Below are 21,395 nucleotides of genomic sequence, written 5' to 3' on the forward strand. Positions count from 1 at the left end.
TCTCCGATTGACTGAGTTTGAGTTTTTGATCTTTTAATTCGCTAGTGAACCATTTATGGGCATCAGAGTATCTAGCATGAGAAAATGTAGTCAGAGGAGCATGTGTGTCACTGGCCGACAGTAGCCAGTCCGCAATGCCCTTTTCCATGACGTTAATATTAGGGTTAAAAATAGGTGTTGATCTGGCTAAGGTGTTAATAAAACCTGATTTATCGAGGGTACGCCACTTTCTTGTCAAGCCACCTGCCACCATGGGGGTCTTAGTCCTGCCACTAAAAGTGGCCGTGAATACAATCAAATGGTGATCAGACCAAATGCAGGGAGATATAGATGGTAAGTGAGGTTGTGGGTCCAAATTTGATCCAGAGTATGCCCTTTAATGTGAGTAGGGGACGATAAATGCTGGGTCAGATTTAGGTTGGAGAGCAATTCGGAGAGTTCGGTCGCATGTGGCCCTCCAAGATCGTTATTGAACCAATCATTCAAGTCACCGATAAGTAAGACCCTAGCATGGTTCATGACGAGGTTGGCCATTTGCTCACTCAAGGAAAGTGGGAAGGAGGGCATGCACATGCCAAAGGCTGCACACGGGTGGGGTTGGCCACAGGGACTGGCGGCGAGCTAACCCCTGTGGCCAACCCCCTGCAGCACAAAGTCAAAGGCTGTGCACAGCATGAGTTTGGGTGCTTGCACAGAGTTGAAAGCAGGGCCTGACTGCAAGAAAGGCCCTGCGGCCAATCCCACACTACACAAACGACCAAAGGCCTGCGCAGCGTGGGGTTAGCTGCCTCTGTTGGCTGCATGCAGGAAGTTGGGCGCAGGACCTGGCTGTAAGTCAGGCCCTCCAGCCAACCCCACGCTGCACGAGACCGAAGGCCATGGGGCTGGCTGCCTGTGGGGCGTGGGGATGCCGTTGGCCTGGCCACAAGCCAGGCCCTGTGGACAACCAACATCCTGTATGGCCTCCATGAGAGATGGTTTTACGTATGGTAATAAAATATTATATACAGCTAGAGAGGCAACCACAATCAGTTAGTGAAAGTCGTAAATGCAAGAAACAAGTAAATAGAAGGTCGCAAGTCATGGTTGATGAGTTAAATTCTTCGCTTTATTGTATTATTCTTTGCTCTTTTTTCCTCTGGAAGGGCAAAGTTTCTCTTCTGTGTGTAGTCAGATGAACCAAACTCTTTCATGAATAGTAAAAGTATTGACTCCACATTCTTCCAGCAGAACTAAAATCATGAGGATGTAGGTCACGTCGTGCCCTTGCATGTGTCGCCACATCCTTATACAAATCAACAAATATGAGTTACTTCTGGCTTGGTCCTGAAAAATCCACAGCATCTAAATATTGCTGAAATTTTACAGAAATCTAATGCAGGGTCCAGGAAGGGGCGAGCTGAGCAAATGACTTCACATATTACATTACTCATGACATATTCTATGACAACTCGTTACATCGCTGATTCCCAAGCCAACTTAATCACGGTGAACACACCGAGGGATATAAAACCCTCAATTGTTCCAGCTCTTGTATTAATCTTCTGTTCTGGTTGTATTAGCCAAAAACCGAAGGAAAACCCACTGCAACTCTGATTAATTTAGAGAGTGTTTATTTAATTAAGTGCAACACCGCTATCCCAACGCATTTCGGAGCTCCTGGCTCCTTAATCACGGGTTAGGTTACAATCTACTTCCTGATCTTTTAAAGACCACATGTGATTTCCTGTGCCGACTAAACATAGACAACAGACTTTCCGTTAATTCATTGCAGTTTAACTATGTACATTTCATTGTTCCAATCTGATATTTCACCATCAATAACAGCAGGATAAAAATATATTGTTGTTATAATTTTCATATATTGTAACAGTACAATAAAACAATCATCACAAATACTTAACATCATTTAATCAGACCAATTGTTCATCATTATTCTAAGTCTATGTGTCGGCATGTAGGACTTTAAGATTTAAGACAAGATTTGCGAAACTTTGCGAAATTGACCTGTGAGGAGGAGCTCTTTGTCCGTGTGGATTGGACTAGCGCATCAGCGCTACAGCTTGCCGCACCCGCTTCGCGGGTGCCGCTGCGCCCTTTAAACTAACGGCACCATTGTCTCACCGGGGTCAGCAGTATTGGGTGGATTGTGCCGACAGTGACAACGCCTGCGAGTCTTTGGAGGGGCTAAGAGCAACACGGCAGGGACTCAATCTCCCAAGAGTCCCTGCCTGATCATCAACACCTGGTCCAGCGGTCCCTGTGAGCCCCGCCCACTGGCCCTGCACGGCTTAAATTCCCCTCCTTCCACCTAGACAACGGGAAACTTTGCGAAATTGACCTGTGAGGAGGAGCTCTTTGTCCGTGTGGATTGGACTAGCGCATCACCGCTGCGCCCTTTAAACTAACGGCATCATTGTCTCATCGGGGTCAGCAGTATTGGGTGGATTGCGCCGATAGTGACAATGCCTGCGATTCTTTGGAGGGGCGAAGAGCAACGCGGCAGGGACTCAGTCTCCCAAGAGTCCCTGCCTGATCATCAAGACCTGGTCCAGCGCTCCCTGTGAGCCCCGCCCACCAGCCCCTGCTCGCTCTACATATTGGTCATCAGCTACCGCTGCGCGGGAGCGCGCGGGAGCCGCCCGGAACAAGTGCGGGACCGTCCAAGGACGTCACAGGCCGGAGGAGGCCGGGCTGGGCCCCCCTCTTTCATCTGTGTCCGAGTTGTACCAGAGACATCTACAATTGATGTGCGAGACATTATTGGTTCTAGTTACTAATCCCGATTGTTGCCCTAAGACTGTCGGATAATTGTTCTACCATATTCATATTTCTATTTTTTTAGCAATATGGCCAAATCTAATCTAAGAGCGTGCACCGGGGCAGGGGGGGTGGGGACTTTGGACGCATTTCTCAAACGGGCGGAATCTGTTGTGGCAAAGGAAATTGAACTCGCTGAGAGGCGATTTTCATTGGGTCCATCTTCCCAAACTGTCCCTTTGCTACCACCTATAGAGGTGCTTACCAGTACAGCTGTACCTCCTGAGACTATGGGTTCTCCCCCGATTTTGAATGGATGTATATTAGATGTTAGTTTGTCAATCTCCTCTGACTCTTCACTTGTATTAAGCCCACCCCCCATATCCCAGGTTAGTTGCACTAGGCAGTTACGGGCTAGAACAGTAGATAGTAACAAAGTTTTACCGGGGAAAAGGAAGGCCAATAATGCCCCTAAAGGTAGCCGACAGCAAGCAAAACAGGAATATAAATTCTGCACCTGGGCCTGGCAGACAGGAAGGAAATGTAACAGATAAAGTTAATGTGGCCAGGGCGCAAGGAGGAAATGCACACAACGAGGTAGATGGAGTTAATAACATGGGGGGGAAGATGTCTGAATTTTTGAGGCTCATGGATGAACGGTTGGGGCACTTATATCTCCAGTGATGGACAAACTCGAGCAAATAGATGGCAGACTTAATGTTATTGAAAAATACATTTCAAATCAGAAAGATACTATGCTCGGAACTAACTTACCCGTAGTAAATACTTTAAGTACACTTACAACTACTGTCAATGATCTGGCGGATTCCATGATGACCCTAACACCCCAAGTTGCGGCAACCACCACCCCAATGACAGCTGTAAGAGCCAAACAAGGGGCAAAGCTTGGCCCGAGGGGCCCAGTGGGGAGATTAAGCCCCCTCAAACATGCCCCAGTAATGGAGTCCTTTGCGTTGCATCTTCCACCTGAGGCTTGTCCGTATTCTATTATTTTAGCAAATGTTCCGAAAGACAAGGATGACAGGGAGGAACACTGGTCTACTTTAAAAAATAAAGCCCTCCACTTTTTGACTAACAAAACTGTGTTAGGTGAACACTTGTTCAAAAACTTTAAAATGGTGAGAAGGGTACCTTGGGTGGGTAAGACAAAAAAGACTATGGAGGGTGACTGTGTTGTTGTGACCTTTGGCTGTCCTCTTTTGATTGACAATATTTTGAGGCAAGCAGGCTCAGCTAGGATCCATCATGATTATGTTAATGTACTACCACTGGGGTTCTTCTATAAACCATATACTATTGGACCCAAAAGAAAGGGAGAGTATTATACTCCGATAGCCCCCCCCCCCCATCTGTCCCGTTGCATTAAACAATAGATATGTGGTATTAAGTTCTTTGGATGTTAACGATTGACTCTGTGGTGGGAGATCTATAGACCAGGAAACAGAGGGTCCTGCTGATGATCACAGAAGGATCCTGCACTCTGTATATGGTCACAGGGCTCCTTACATCCTGTAATGACTGATAGTGTTGCTCCAACTGCCCTCAGAGATATGAATATTCCGCCTAGAGATGTAGGTCCAATGGGGGTTGGAGAGCACGAGGATCTCGTGGTAGGGGGCCCTTCTGAAATCTTCATGAGTGCCAGCGACCACCCTCTAACAAGACTGGTCTCATGGAACGTGGCAGGTTTTAAGAGCAAGGCATCATCCCCTGATTGGCTTGCATTCCTTGATGGCTGGGACTTAGTGCTCCTTCAGGAAACCTGGTTAAATGCTCCAGAGCATAGACCTGGATTCCTTAGTTTCAGTGTCCATGCAATCCCATGTCAACGTGGTCGATCAAAAGGGGGACGTCTAACGTGGGTTAGACCAGATATTAGATATAAAGTGACCCTCTTAGACTCTAAAAGCAACGATATATTGTTAATTCAAATTTGTTGCCTCTTTGTTTTTAATATTTACTCAGGGGGAACGCAGGGCGGGAAACCGTCCAAAACTATTGAAGAATTAGTAACTCTCCTTGAGCTCTATTCCACTAAGGGTAATATCACAGTTACGGGAGATTTTAATTGTTGTTTTGAGCCGCTAGATAGTAATGATGTGGACCTCACTTTTGAGGAAGACAGGAGATTGAATATCCCTCAGTTGACAATTCCCCCAATCAAAAAATGGACAGAGGCTGCACTACAGTTAAAGGTTCTGTGTGTTGGACTAGGGTTGAGAGCAATCAACGGTAGATCCGCCTCTGATAAATGCGGGCCTTTCACCTTTCATAATGGTTCACGTAAGAGCTGGATTGATTACATACTCACCAATAAAGAGAACTGGTCCAACTTAAAGGACATGGTGGTATGTGAAAGGGCTGAAAGTGACCATAATCCCCTTTGTCTTACATTTACCTTAGGGAAACACTTGAAGGAGGGAACTCCTCTGGATAGGATTGACATCGCTCTATCGAACGATGTCAGGCGTATTAGATGGGCTAATTGTTCAACGAATGAGGTCAAGTTAACAGCAATGAGGGAACTTACTATCCAAGCGACTAATGATCTCCTAAATTGTACAAACCAAGAGGGTGTAGCGGCAGATCTGAATCTGATTCACACAAATTTGTATTTAAAACTTAGTGTATTTTTTACGAAAAGTGGGCCACTTAAGCCCAATGGGCCTGTTAAGCTGAAAGATCAGTGGTATGGGACGTCGTGTAGGTCTGCGTACAAAGCTCTGGCAGTGGCAATAAAAACTAAAGATAGAGCCGGGGTTAAGAGCGCACATGTCCTTTATAAAAAAAGCACAATATGATGCTAAACGTGCTTGGTATGAGGAGTATTGGAGGGAGCTGTATTCCGCAAGTAGGGAACGCTCCATGTGTACCTTTTGGGATATGGTTAAGTGGGTAGGGGGACACAGAGGGGCGAACCAAGTAATTCAGTGTCGCCTCACCTCTGGGTCGCCCACTACGCTGCCCAGTTTGCATTTCAAGAAACGACCCAGGTTGATACTGAGGGTCCTGTGCTCAGTAACTTGGCAGTAGCTCTCCTACACCTCGAGAGGATAGAGGTGAGAAAGGTACTTAATTGCATCCCAAAGGGTAGAGCACCCGGTCTGGATTTTAATCCAGACGAGCTCTTCATGCATGATAAAGAGCTTTGGGAACCATACATCCAGAACCTAGCAAATGGCATTGCCAACGGCTCGCCCATACCAACTACCTGGAAAGGCGCGGTGAACATACCAATCTACAAAAAGGGCGAACGCTCCGATCCAGGCAATTACAGGCCCATTAGTTTGTTAAATTGTATACAGAAGGTTGTTGCAAGGCTTGTCCTGCAGAGAATCCTAGCTTGGATTGAGGAGGAAGAAGTATTGTCACCCCTCCAGGCAGGATTCCGCAGTCATACAAGCACCATTGACCAAGTTTTTAGATTTATTTTAATTTATTGGCGGGTGGTTATCCTTGGGGGGGGGGGGGGTATGTTATTTGCGGCATTTGTCGATCTCAAATCCGCGTTTGACCTAGTACCTCGAGAAAAAATGTGGGCAGTTTTTGCAGATCAGGGCATGCCTTTAAATATCTTGTCCCTACTCAAAAGACTACATGAGGACAATTTTGCCCAAATCAGGTGGAACCAACAGGGTAATGTGACAGATACATTCCCTATAGAGAGGGGTGTACGCCAAGGGTGCGTTCTAGCCCCAACCCTCTTCTCCTTATACGTCAACAGGGTGATCGGCTACTTTATGCATTGTCCAACCGATGCTCCAAAGCTGGACGGTATGCCGATCCCCCTGTTGATGTTTGCAGACGACACTCTTTTAATCTCCAAAACGCAGCAGGGCCTTCAACGAGCCATTGATGTGTTTGAGGTCTTCTGCCAGAATCATGGACTTGTTTTAAACACTAGTAAGACTAAGTTCATGGTATTGCACAAATCCAAACATGTTAGAGGCAATGTGGCCCTGAATGGGGTCAGACGAGAGCAGACCCAGGTTTTTTCATATCTGGGCATTACCCTTGCATCCAAATTAGATTGGAAACCACACGTTACACACCTGGCTATTAAGCATGCTCAGCTATCAGGAGCCCTAATTAAGGAATTTTTTCTTTCCCACACTAGGCCAATAACGCCTGTACTGCAAATTTATGACGCCAAAATAGCCACGGCAGTTTTATATGGGGCGGAACTGTGGGGATATAGCAACTTATCTCATTTGACTGGGTCTCAAAACAAGTTTCTTCGTCGGGTCTCGGGCCTTCCAGCATCAACCCCGTTGACCCCTCTTTTCTATGATCTAGGCATTCAGCGACTGGAAGATAAGGCCCATTATAGACCAGTGGCGTACTGGAGGAGATTGTGGGTTACCCCAGAACTCTCCCAGTATGCTAGGGCTTTTTTAGATGTAAGAAATGCTGACAAGGCCCACAAAATCGGGTGGTTGTGTGAGGTAAAGTCTATTTTTTCTGCCATGGGCTTGGTCAGCCTATGGGAGGACCCCATAGCAAACACTTTCCCCCCTAAGAAGGTCCTAAGAGACCTTTATTGGAGCTTGGTAACATTGAAGAGATTTGGCTCGACCATTGGTCCGTCACTAACGACTGAGTTTTTGGAACTAAAACATCTACCTACGTTAGAGGGGTACTGGGACTACATTACTGCCCCGGAGGCTAGAAAGAGATACCATCAATTTAGGGTGGGAACTCTACCAACAAATTCCTTCACTTGTAAATGGAGAGAAGGGCTTGTTCCCACCTGTCCTTTCTGCCCCACCTTAAAGGAGACCACTGGTCACATTTTATTTTGTTGCCCTGCGTATAAAGTTCCAAGACGGGTATGGCTGAGACCCATCTGTCTCCAGCTTAGCATTCAAACTGGCTGTGAAGCTCTAAGAATTCTTAAAACTGATACCACTCAGCCTGTGGTTATTGCAGTGGCTAAGTTTTTACATTGGTCATGGAGAATTCATTTAATTAAATCTTGTCCGAGATGACCTTTTAGTTTTCTTCTGTATATATATTTTTTAACTGTAGTCTCTTTTTAGATGATCTTAACTTTAGTCAATGTGTATAATAGAATTGTTAATGTACAATATCTCATACCTAACTGGATGTAAATTATTTTCTTAATCTGTGAGACGGATAGCTGATCTGCCACCAAGCCCTGGGATGTTTTTAACCCTGTTGGATCTTGTAATGAATGACTTTCTATTTTTGAACAAGTAGATGTATTTTAACCAGCTGAAATGTTGTATATTATTGCTGTCTTTTATGACTCATCGTCGAAATAAAGACTTTTGAATTTGATTTGACAAGATTTATTTATATACAATTAGACAAGAATTATTTATATGCAGTTCGGCCCCAGTGGTCATAATGCATTGTTACATTTCGATTATTACTTGTGAAGTGATATTATTAATTGCTACCAGGTCAACAATCCTACAACAGACACCACATAACTTGTAACCCTAATAAGTTTGACCATTGTTAATTTTAACAGTGTCAAAATGTATCTTGTAGAAAATACTCAAACTAACATCCTTCTTACGTTTCATGTAAGATTTGGAACTATCCATACTAAGCTTGTTTTAATTAGCTCTCTTGCATCCATCTTTCTCCATAAGATATTCCGGAAATCTGCAAAAAATCAAAAAAAACTAATTAATAGAATGCCACAAAAAAGATTTTCCTGTGTAATTAAAATTCAAACCTAAACTGATTATTACTATAAGAAGGGGACATTATCATGAGGAACATACAGTTGATTTTCTTACATGATTTTAGTCTAAGTGTACTGCTAATTCTTCATCACGATTAACTCAAGAGGGGTGGAGGGTATTATACTTGATGGTCAGTTTGGATTCTAATCTTCTTAGCTCTTGTACTCGGTTACCACCTCTCTCTCTGTTTGCGATTCCGTTCAATACACAAAATGTCAATACGTTTGTATTCTGTTTGTGTAGAAATTTAAAGTGCCTAGCAATTGGGTATTGTTTAGCCTCTGTATTTATTGCCCTCTGATGTTCTATCATGCTCTTTTAGCGTTATTGAAGTTACTCCCAATATAATATTTATTGCATGGACAGTTTAGTGCATAGACTACATGATCTAATACAACCTGAATGGAAGGTTAATACAAGAGTTGGGATATATATATATCGTATGATTGGATATCACAGTATTTGTGCACGCCATCTTAAAACATGCACTTGTCAAAATCTTTCCATGTTATATCATACAGAAAGTTGATGTGGGGACAGCCGTAATTGTTTTCTTCACAATAATGGTGCCATTGTTATGCAAATACCATATCTGTTGCTGAAACTGGGTATATCTTACAATCCCCTACTTGAATTGTTCCATGTACGTAACTGTATCATTGCAATAATTCATTCAAAAAACAGATTATTTTGTGAGACTGCATTTTAAATTGAGATGTCTGAAATACCACAAGAAGTACATATACATTTAATTCATTATTCATAGATCATTGATTGATTTCTAGAGTGGTTTCAAGATCTCGCTCTGGATAAGCATTTATCCCACTCAGGAATCTCCCAGCACAATGTATTAAAACCTAAATAGGCTGGTCTGATCCTTATCTCGAGATACTCCAGACCATCGATTCAGCGAGTTTTGGGGAAGTCCTCTATGGGATCCTCCCAGGCCACCTGCTTCACCCACCAGCCTACAAAGAGATTTGCATAGCTGGGGGAGAAGTAGATGCCCATGGCCGCAGTACATTTCTGCAAGACAAAACCTAGACTGGGAGGAATTAGCATTTCTGAAATGCCAATATCAAACACCGACTTTCTATTATCTCCCGAAAATACATAAGAATAGTACAACACTCCCAGGACATCCTATCATTTCCACGAAAGGAAGTTTGAGTGAATGCATGACAGAATACATAGATCATTTCCTATTTGAATTAGTTAGAACCCTTCCATCCTATATCCAGGACACTAAAGATTTTTTCAGAATAATCTCCAATACCTTATGGAAACATAATATGTTAATGATTGTTTTGGACATAACAAGTTTATATAAAAGTATCTTACATGTCCAAGGCTTAGAAGCAATTCAGTAGTTCCAAAAAGAGAGATCTCTCAAATTTTTGGACACAATGCCATGCTGATTGAATTTATCACTTTTTGTGTTGACAACAATATCGTTTCGTTTCGTTTCAAAAACTTTTATTTCGGTCACTAGGACCATAAAAAGTAGACAAGATAATAAAACAACATACATTATAATCAGTAAATGCATGGTTAAAAAACACTCCACAGATAAAGCAGATACAAATTTTAAATCATGTGCAGAAATTTTGCCTGACAGTTTGGAGGAGAGAAAAGGAGGTGAAGGGTTAAAACAGCGACGATGGAATATATCAATTGATATGTGCAATCGGCAAGTATCTAGAGAAATAGCAGCCATATTTATATACATATTTTAAAGAAAATGTACACTATTTACAATAAAATCCAATTCATCAAAGGTAAATCTATATACAAAGTAATATAGGACTAATAACCAATATCTTGAGCGGCACTCTAGAAATCCGATATACAATTGTTCTACCGATACTCATTTTACGTTTTTTTTCCCTTTCGGATAAAGTCCCATCTCCTTCGCCAAATCGTGTTTAAATATCTTGAGACAGCAAACACAATGGGTTTAGATGTATCATATTTTAAAACCCGAAAAGCCTCCCTACAGTGGTCAAAACCCAAATTACGGCAGAGCTGTACAAGCCAGTACCGCCTCGCTTGTTGGTAGCCGGGACAAAAAATAAAATATGCATTTCTGTTTCATCTTGTGTAATGCATACAGGGCAACCCCGCACTTTCTGCCCAGCCCATTTATTGGTGACCACACGTACTGGCAAAGTACTATATCTAAACTGTAGATATCATTTTTTTGCAACCAATGGCAGGATATCGTCCAGGAAGATTTCTAGCTCATAATTGTCCTTTACTGTAAGAAACTGTGTCGTGAGAGAACCCACTTTCAGATTTGTCTGTATAGCTTTGAGCTTTAGGGTACGGTAAGTCTTAGGTATTAAGGCTCGGGGGACTAAAGTGCTGGTAATGTCCGGAGTACTCCACAAGGAAGGTTGGCCAAGCTTTTCGCACTCGTGTTTCACATGAGCAAATCAGGGGACCCTTTTCAACAAACCCAGATAGGATAAAAGCTCTTTGGTATCTACCTGATATGCTGTTAGTTCGGGAGTTGCCCAAAGTCTTTGCCAGAAGGTTAATGGTTTTAGGGCAATCTCATCTTCAATTGGCGAAATACCCAGATCTAATCTTAGGGGAATTAGCGGGGTGCTCATTGGTAGACCCGTTATTTGTCTTAAAAATCTGTTCTCAACTACAGCTAAGTTAGAAGACGAACAGTGCCCCCATAGTTCTGCCCCATAGAGAGAGGCTCCACGCGCTTGAGCCCTGTACATTTCTAGCGCGGGACCAATGGGTTTAAAGGGGGATTCCCTAGCTGATTTGGCTATACTCCCGGCAATCTATGATAGCTTAAGCTTGGCCTTGGCTATTTAAGGGACCCACTGCATATCTTCTGACAGGGTTACACCAAGATATTCAAAGACAGACACACTTTCTAGACATGAACCATTCAATTGTGGGTTGGGACGTGTTGTCTTTGGAGGGTTGACTATCATAAATTTGGTTTTTGTGGTGTTAATCGTCAGGCCCCTAGTACTACAAAATGAGGCAAAGCTATCCAGCAACCTCTGGATGCCCATCGATGTTTTTGATAGAAGGAGGGTATCGTCAGCAAACATAAATGCTGCCACCTTGGTGTTTGCTAACTTTGGGGCATCATTATTTGGTAGCTCTGCCAGAAGTGAAATTAATGCATTGACAAAGAGGCAGAACAGGGTCGGTGCGAGCACACAGCCCTGTCTTACACCTCTGCCAACCGGGAACCTACTGGTCAAACCTCCTCCCCTTCCACACCTAACTTGGGCATAGTTGTTATCATGCAACTTGATCAAGATGTCGAGTAGATATGGAGGGATCCCTAAGTCTCTTAACACCCCCCACAGTTTGGGTCTAGGAACAAGGTCAAAGGTAGTTTTCAGGTCCACAAATATCAAATAGAGGCTGCCACCCTCCATTGATACTGTCTTCCAAGTGATTAGTTGAAATCTAAACACTTGGTCCAGCGTGGGGGTATTTTTCCTGAATCTTGCTTGATAAGAGCTGATGATGTCATTTTCTTCCAACCAACCCTGGATTCGATCCAATAATACCCGAGCAAACAGTTTTTGAGTGGCATCGATCAAACTGATCGGTCTGTATTTTGCTGGGTATAATGGGAAACCCTTTTTAAAGATTGGGACAATTTTAGCCCCTGCCCAGGTATTAGGGATGGGCATACCATTCATGATGGCATTGAACAGAACTAATATAATATCTTTATATTTCAGAAACAACTGTATAGACAAATACATGGCACGGCCATGGGCACCTGCTTCGCCCCTAGCTATGTACATCTCTTTGTAGGCTGGTGGGAGAAGCAAGTGGCCTGGTCCGATGCCAACAGTACATGGGTATCGTGTATCACAGGATGGTACAAATACGTAGACGATCTGTTCATCCTGTGGAAAGGAACCACGAGTGATGCAGAAGACTATATAAAAGCCCTGAATACAAACAGTGTCAACCTCCACTTTAGTGGGGAGATCAGCACTAGTGAAGTTAACTTCCTGGATCTAAAAATCTTTGTTGCTAAGGGACTGATATGCAGCACATTATATCGAAAACCGACAGGTAATTCGGTATTAGAAGCTACTAGCAGTCATCCTCGTCCACTCAAATAGAGTATCTCCTATTGGGAATTACTGCGACTAAAAAGAAATTGCACCAGAAGAGAAGATTATGAACATGAGGCTCAGGGTGCCATTGAGAGGTTTAGAGAGAGAGGGTATTCTGACACAGTTTTGGAGCCGGCCCGAGAAAGTGCAGGAAGAATGTCACGCAGGACATTACTGCAAGACAAAACCAGCAGAAAAAAATTGGAGAATGGATTTAGATTGATTAGTACGTTCTACAAGGATTCTGGCAGATAGAGTCCAGATTAATTGTGGGCCTACAGACGAAGAACCCACTGGGCCTCTAAACTGAGGAAGAATTAGCCATACATTTAGGCTAGAATGGAGAATAGTTAAGAAGGAACTTACAGTGTGGTAGGCTAATGAAATGATATACCGTTTGCCTATGCTGTGTGTGCTATAATATACTTAGCAATTTCAGTGACAAAACTGGCTGAAAGGAATTGTCTGGGGTATCTCGAGATAAGGATTTTATCAGCTTATTTAGGTTTTAATACATTGTGCTGCGAGATTTCTGAGTGGGATAAAGGCTCATCCAGAGTGAGATCTTGAAACCACTCTAGAAATCAAGCAATGATCTATGAATAATGAATGAAATGTATATGTACTTCTTGAGGTATCAATTTAAAATGGAGTCTCGCAATATTTTTAATTAATAATATAATCAGTTTTTTTACCGTAATTTGGTCACAAAACGTTAATACATAACATAGGGAATCTCTGTTTGGAAGGGACTCTGTAAATACGCCCCTTTAAATAGTGATTCCTTATGATTCCCTAAAACCATTTAGTGATTCAGTAGCATGTTGCTGATCGCTAAATAGGTTTAGTACATTTGTACAAGCAATATAGCGGTCACAAATCCTCTGATTTATTGAATCGCAGGCTTTGTGACCTCTAAATATCTTTGTACATCTGACCACTCTGTTGGTAAAAAAATGCATTTAATTTCAGAAGCTGCTGGCCTCTGTTGGTAATAGCCCAATTGGAAATGGCTCTCACTTGTGTAACTTATGGGTGATTTAAAGACAACAATGAATGCAGTAGGCATGGAAAGAGGATGTTAAAAGAAAAAATTAAGATCATTTTCCTCATTACGCCTCTGCTGGGTAGGCGAACAATGTTGGCACAAACTCAGGTTTGCAGGCCTTTGTAAATCTGGGTGTGTGTAAAAAACATGGGTGGATCAACCCAGATGCTAAATCATAGTAAATCTGGGCCTAAGTTTTCCCTGCATATGATCCACAGACGGCACAAAACATATGAGAAATCCTAATAGTCATTCCCAGTATATGGAACACTAACATAGACATCCTGTTGCAGAGAACCACCATAACAGCAGTACCGTGAGCACAATGTCTGATTAGGAGCAATATTTCAGTGGTTGATCGCACTAATTCCAACTGAATATCGCCAACTGCTAGAGCATAAAACTCTTCAACTACATAGGAGGGATAACTGATTCAAAGAAGGAGTGATACATAAAAAAGTTTTCTCCCTTCTGAATGTCTCCAAAATTGCAAGAGGCAGTTAAATTACTGTGGTATACCTTGTCTTGAGTTAAATGACCGTGGGACATTCATTGCAATCCAACCATGATCACAAGCCCTCAACAAAACATCATAACAGCTTCCAGTCCCTTGAGGTTGACCCAGGGACATCAGGAACCATTCTGGATCACCTAAGCAGCACTGTTCACAGACATCACCATGACATACTTTGCACCATCAAAATAATTATTACAAAGAACCAGGATTTGTAGCTAAGAGGTAGTAGTCGTGAAACAATTGAACAAAGAAAGTCAACAGCTGTGACAGAAGTGCAAGAAACTTTTGACACAGAGACACATCAGAGATTTCTTTCAAAGCCCACATACCGCAAGGCCATGACGAGGGGATACATTACATGAGAGACTACCTGTTACAAGGATGTAGAGACTGAGGAATGATAACTTTTAAGGGATACATGAATCTTTATTCCACAGAGCCCAAAGAAGCTGTTTTGCCATTAGGAATTTAGGCCTAGAGCATCTGTGTTGTTTTCCTCAATTCAAGTCCCTTACCACCAGACAACCTTCCAACTCTCTCTGTCTTTCTCGATAGTAGAACCCCCTAGTGGATCCGTATAGTGTTCTTCTGAGCTCAAGTAGGTGCTTTGTATGTAAATAGAATGGCCATCTTTGGTTTGTGAATTTGTCCAATTTTACCATTTCTTTGGCTCGTTCCATATGAGAATAGATAGCTAGGATAAACAGTTAATTCTTCCGTTTCATTATTTCATAGCTATTAAAAGTCTATTATTAAGTATTCATGTTTAGTGGTTTAAATACATTATAGATTATCTAAAATATTCAAAACCTGGGGAGGCGATGTGGATTTGTGACCAGAGTTGCTGACTTTGGAACTGATGAACCAAGTTAAAATGTTTGTGTGTGCACAACATCCTGTGTTTCTGGGCAAATCACTTAATCAATCCCTGCCCAAAAAAATGAATGTGACCTTCTCTAATGGAACTGCTCATGTAAAGCGCTCCAAAGGGTCGAGTTTGCGGGATATAAAGCTGCAAATAATATAAATGTTTAAAATCTCAATATAAAATGTGTCAGTGGAACTGTGCCTGCTTCAAGAACATTAGTTATCACTTTTACTTATGTTTTAGTGGAAACTGAAGTTCTTTCCTTTCCACAAGTGGAGGTATTAAAGAAAAGAAGGCTCTATCAAAATCAAGGCCCAGCTATGAAGAAGGTTCTGGGTGCCATGGATTGAAGAATGGTAGGATGGTGGAAGAGATGATGATTACACATAGCTCCAACTTCCCAGTCATCAGAAAACCTGCAACTACATGTCTCACAGAAGACAGGTAAACAACAATGACAAATAACAATCAGTAATGACTGCACAATTGCAAGTGTTAGGCATGTCGAATTGATGATAACCATCATTCTAGTATGACAGAGTTCAGTTCTTCAACATTACAAACTCAGAATCTCATATTCACATTCAAAGTAGAGCAAAAATATCATCAACTCACAAACTCTTTTGCTGATTTAGAGCTGATAATGCCCACTTCCCCAAAGGAGAAATTATTAGCAAGCTGTGGCTGAGAAATGTTCTTGTGTGGGGGGAACTGGGTGAATTTCCTTCTTTTGGAAGAAAATTGCAGAAAATCTGACATGCATGTGGTAGTGTGCATTTCTCCAGTCAGCAAGTCAGGGCCAGGGAGGTTGGAGTTGAATTGCTATACTTCTTCCATTGTTTGGAATGAGGAAATATATGCTTTTGATAGAGTCCTGGTTTTGATATCATTCTTGAAATTAACAGTGCACCATAAACAAAGATTCTGCCACAATTGAGTGATCTGTGTCAAAATTACATAATAGATTTACAGACTCCATTCCCCTTGAAACCCGTCATAAATGTGGCATTGGCGGACTCCCAATATTCTGTGCAACATATCCTTGGTTAGAGTTTTAGGATTTATGCTTGTCCATTTGAGAAATATAACTAAATATATTAGCAAATTTCATTAAAAAAAATTAAATCATCCCCACATTTTTCATTATATCTTTAGGCTGCAATGAGATATTGATCCAGGGTTTGCACCTATCTCTAGTGATCAGTGGGCAAAAAAGCACAGTTCGTATGGTACAGAAAGCAACCAAAAAGGTACAGCTTATAGCCTATTATGTGATAAAAACACACCAGGAGTGAAAGGATTAACAGATGCTGTTTTGCCACAGTACTGTTGGCTGCAGATTCTCTTTGGTGAGATCCGGCCATAAAATGACTGTTGGAAGGGGCAATCTCAGAGGGCCAGGTTATGCTCACCCGGTCATCCCAAGACCCACCTCTCCCACAGAACTTGCCGAGTCTTATCGTGAGGTCCTCACCGGGGAGGACTTCGAGTCTAGGATCGTACACACTGAGCTCTCACCACACTACGAACAGACACCACACCGTGGGATTCTAGTAACAAGTTCTTTATATAAGCAGTAAAACGAAGAAAGCACTCTTATGTACACAGTGGTCGAGGGACCACAAAGTCTTTGAGGATTCGGGAAGGGGGAAGCGGGACAGTCTTTAGTCTCTGGGTCAGTACGAGGCGTACCCTGCGCACAGCTCTCAATCCTCGAGCCGGGTGGTACGGGATGATGGTCGTACCGACTGCTTCACCTCTGTCGAGTCAGCTCGGTCGTGATGGTGGTCTCGATAGTCCAGCCGGACCAGAGTACTCCTCGAGCCGCGACGACGTCGGCAGGGCTCGACCTGGAGAAGTTCGTGAGGAGCCGCGACAGCGTCAGCAGGGCTCGGATGATAGCAGGTTCAGGCTTGAGCCGCGACAGCGTCAGCAGGGCTCCGGTGGTCTTAGAGAGGTCGAGCCGCAACAGCGTCAGCAGGGCTCCGATGGTCAAAGTTCAGCTCGAGCCGTGACAGCGTCAGCAGGGCTCTGATGGTTATAGTTCAGCATGAGCCGCGACAGCGTCAGCAGGGCTCCGAGGTTCCAGATGAGTTCTTCTCAGGGTCAGCCGCGATCAGATCAGCAGGGCTTCAGGTCCAAGATACAACTGCCCGCTAGTTGTCGGGCCGACCCAGATATAGTCCATTGGCCCTTTGATGTCCGGACCCTCGTAGGCGGAGGTCTCAAGCCCTGGGGGCTGGTCGTTGGCGAGGTCCGGCGGTTGGCTCTTTGATCCTTTGAAAAGAGGGGTCCGGGAATTCCCAGACGCCCAGCAGGTCTGGAGCCAGCACTCAGGGAGGCCAAAGGGGCGATCGAAACTGGCCCACAGGGCAGGGCCAAAGGTGTGACAGATACCAGTCTCTCTGGGGAGGCCGGAGGTGCCATTGAACTGCCTGGCTTATCACCCTCGGGGCGCGCTTTACCCCCCAGCTGGGACTGGCGCGCCTTTGGAGTCTGGGTTTCGCTGGGGCCGGGGTCACGCTAGGCCCAGGGAAACAGGGATCTCGGGAAGGAAAATGGCTGCCGGGCCTTGTGGGGCATGCAAGGTTAGGCGCTCGGAGCCGGGAGCGGGACGGGGACACGCGGGCCTGGTCGTGGTTTACGGGGGTTCGGGCTTATCGGGGGTGAGACGACCAGGCTGCGGGGTGCAGGCTATTCTTACGGGGGTGCTGCGCAGGTGGCTCAGGGTGCAGGCCTACGCTCACAGGATGGGGAGGGACAGAGACGGACCACGCCACGAGGCCGGGTCCAACACGCGTCCCTCCCAGCTCAAGGCGGGGAGAACTACCCATCCTCTTGGGGGTTCTCTTCGCTGAGGCGGAAGAATCGGGACAGGCCGTCTGCGTTGGCGTGGTCAGCGCCAGGCCGGTGCTCAACAGTGAAGTCCATCCCCTGGAGGGAGATGGACCAGCGCAGCAATTTGGGATTCTCCCCTCTCATCTGCATTAGCCACCGGAGGGGTCGGTGGTCGGTCTGGACCCGGAAGTGAGTACCGAACAGGTAGGGCCTCAGCTTCTTCAGGGCCCAAACCACCGCGAAGGCTTCCCGCTCGATGGTGCTCCACCTTTGTTCTCGAGGGAGTAGCCTCCGGCTAATGAATGCTACTGGCTGGTCCAGGCCGTTCTTGTTCACCTGGGACAGGACTGCTCCGATGCCATGCTCGGACGCGTCCGTCTGAACTACAAACTCTCGTGAGTAGTCGGGGGCCTGTAGGACGGGGGCAGTGCACATGGCGTCTTTCAACGGTTCGAACGCCTCTTGGCAGGTGGGGGTCCAGCTGACTTTCTTCGGCTGGTTTTTGGAGGTTAACTCCGTGAGGGGGGTCACGATGCTGCCGTACCCTTTGATAAATCTCCGGTAGTACCCCATGAGTCCTAGGAACGCCCGTACTTCCGTCTGGGTCGTGGGGGCCTCCCAGGCCACGATTGCATCGATCTTGGGCTGGAGGGGGGGCTACGAGGCCGCTTCCGACCTGGTGCCCGAGGTAGACTACGGACCCTTGTCCGATCTGGCACTTGCTTGCCTTAATGGTGAGACCGGCCCTTCTCAGGGCCGTCAGCACCGCCTAGAGGTGCTGGAGGTGCTCGGACCAGTGGGAACTGTAAACTGCGATATCGTCCAGATACGCAGCGCTGAACTCTTCCAACCCCGCCAGTACCTGGTTTACCAGCCTTTGGAAGGTGGCGGGGGCGTTTTTCATCCCGAAGGGCATCACCCGGAAATGGTAGTGACCATCCGGGGTGGAAAAAGCGGATCTTTCCTTAGCTCCCTCGGTGAGGGCGATCTGCCAGTACCCACTGGTCAGGTCAAACGTGCTAAGGAAGCGAGCAGCCCCGAGGCGATCAATAAGCTCGTCTGCTCGGGGGATGGGATGCGCATCGGTTCTGGTGACAGCGTTGAGCCTGCGGTAGTCAACGCAGAACCTCAGCTCGGGAACAGCGCCAGGGGCGGCTGCCTTCGGAACCAGGACCACGGGGCTGGCCCAAGGGCTGTCAGAGGCTTCGACCACCCCGAGAGCTAACATCTTTGATACCTCGGCCTTGATACAGGCCCGGACTCGGTCAGGGACGCGGTAGGCTCTGTGCCGTACCGGTGGGCTGTCACCGGTGTCCACGTCGTGGACGCACCAGCTGGTGACGCCGGGGGTGAGGGAGAAGAGGTCCGAGAACTGTCCCAACAACTGGCGACAGTCCTCGCGCTGCTCGGGAGAGAGGGAGGAGGAGAGACTCACACCCTCTACGGAGCCATCTTTTTCTTTCACGCACAGGAGGTCGGGGAGAGGCTCAGTTTCTTCTTCTTCTCCATCATCCGTGGCGAGGAGCAAGCTCAACTCGGCGAAGTGGGGCTTGAGGCGGTTCACGTGGAGAACCCTCAAGGGGTTCCTGGGGGACTCTACATCGATGAGGTAGGTCACCTGACTCTTGCGCTCTACCACCTTGAAGGGTCCTGTCCACTTGTCTTGCAGGGCACAGGGCTCCACGGGGGCCATCACCCAGACCTGCTGTCCGGGCTGAAACTCGACCAGAGTGGCATTCTGGTCATACCACCGTTTCATTTCTTCTTGACTGGCCTCGAGGTTGGCCTCGGCCAGTTCTCGGAACCTCCTAGTCTGGTTCCGGGGGGCCGGGATGTATCGAAACACATCGGGAGGGGGCTCTGGGGCCGCCGTCTCCCACCCTTCTTTGACCAGGCTGAATGGCCCCCGGACAGGGTGTCCGTAGAGGAGCTCGAAGGGGCTGAATCCCAGGGACTTCTGGGGGACTTCGCGGTACGCGAAGAGGAGACAGGGAAGGAGGACGTCCCACTTACGCCTCAGGGGCTCTTCGAGGCCCATGATCATTCCCTTGAGGGTCCGGTTGAATCGCTCCACCAGACCGTTCCCCTGGGGGTGATATGGGGTGGTGAACTTGTAGGTCACCCCACATTGTTGCCAAAGGGACTTCATGTACTTGGAGATGAAGTTGGTCCCACGGTCGCTGACGACTTCTCGGGGGAATCCCACCCGGGAGAAGATGGCCATGAGGGCCCGCCCCACTACGGGGGCTGTCACCGTTAGGAGGGGGATGGCTTCGGGGTAGCGGGTGGCATGGTCCACCAAGACAAGGATAAAGCGGTGACCCAAGGAGGTCCGGGGGTCGAGAGGGCCCACGATGACGATTCCCACCCTTTCAAAGGGGGTACTGACCACGGGGAAGGGTTGAGGGGGGCCTTGCGTCTCCCTCCGCTCTTTCCGCTGGACTGACACGTAGGGCAGGACTTACAATGGGCCTCCACATCGGAGCGCATGCCTGGCCAGTAGAAGTGGGTGACTAGGCGGTGATATGTCTTGTCTTGACCCAGGTGTCCCGCCAGGGGCACATCATGGGCCAGGTTCAGGAGAAAGCCGCGGAAGCGTAGGGGTACCACCAGCACTCGGGCTGACCCTAGCTCGGCAGATTTTTGTTCGCTGTACAGGAGGCGATTCTCCCAATAGACAAAGTGGGAGCCGGACTGGTCACCCGCGGCTTGGGTGGCGGCCTGCTGCCGCGGCCCCACCAAGGATGGACAGAAGGTCTGTTCTAAGCAGAATTCTTCCCGGGACGGTCCTCCTTCCTGGCGCCACTGGCCCAGCTCAGGAAGGTCGTCCAAGCTCGGGGTCGGTTCGACGCCAGGACCGAGGGGACCTGCGTCGGGGGGGAAAGCTCTCTCCGGGGAACAGTTCAGGGGTCTCAGAGGATTCGGGGACCTCGGGGTCCTCGGGGGTAGCCGGGGTTGCCTCTGGAGTTGCCCCTCGGGCGGTCATCGACCGGGTGTTTACACAGGCCCATTCAGGCAAGCCCACCATCTCCAAGTGGGTCCTTTTCTCAACCCGCTGCCATGGGGAGCTCTCTAGATCGTTGCCGAGCAGGCAGTCCACGGGCATGTCGGAGCGGACCGCCACTCGTAACTCTCCAGAGACGCCCCCCCATTCGAATGGGACTTGAGCTATTCGGCAGGTGCGGACGGAGTTATCAGCTGCGATCACCCTGCAGGAGATGTGGGGAACGATCTGGGCTTCGGTGACTAGGTGGCGTTTGACTGCGGTGATACTGGCTCCCGTGTCTCGGAGCGCCCCTATGTGGTGGCCATTGACAGTCACCTGCTGTCGGTACTTCTCTGTGTTGTCGGGTAGGGGGGCTCCTGGGACCATCTCCCTATCACCCAGGGAGACTAACATCATAGCTGCGGGGTCAGCTCCCTCGAACTCCTCTTCTACCCCTTCTTCTTCTAGGGCTACTGAGGTGATGTGGCGCGCTGGGGGCCCTGCAGCGGCAGGCTTCTTGAACAA

General features: G+C 46.7%; 1 long non-coding RNA gene across 1 annotated transcript in view; it reads right to left on the bottom strand.

The window, feature by feature from the left end:
* Positions 1-8,118: 8,118 nt before the first annotated feature.
* The window catches only part of LOC144824854 (uncharacterized), a 137,933-nt gene continuing 124,656 nt past the window's right edge, over positions 8,119-21,395 (bottom strand). The window contains exon 3 of the long non-coding RNA XR_013609149.1: positions 8,119-8,415. This is a non-coding gene — a long non-coding RNA (uncharacterized LOC144824854). The remainder of the gene's footprint in view (positions 8,416-21,395) is intronic.

This window comes from Lissotriton helveticus, chromosome 3_1 (assembly GCF_964261635.1).
Source record: "Lissotriton helveticus chromosome 3_1, aLisHel1.1, whole genome shotgun sequence".
NCBI classification, from domain to species: domain Eukaryota; kingdom Metazoa; phylum Chordata; class Amphibia; order Caudata; family Salamandridae; genus Lissotriton; species Lissotriton helveticus.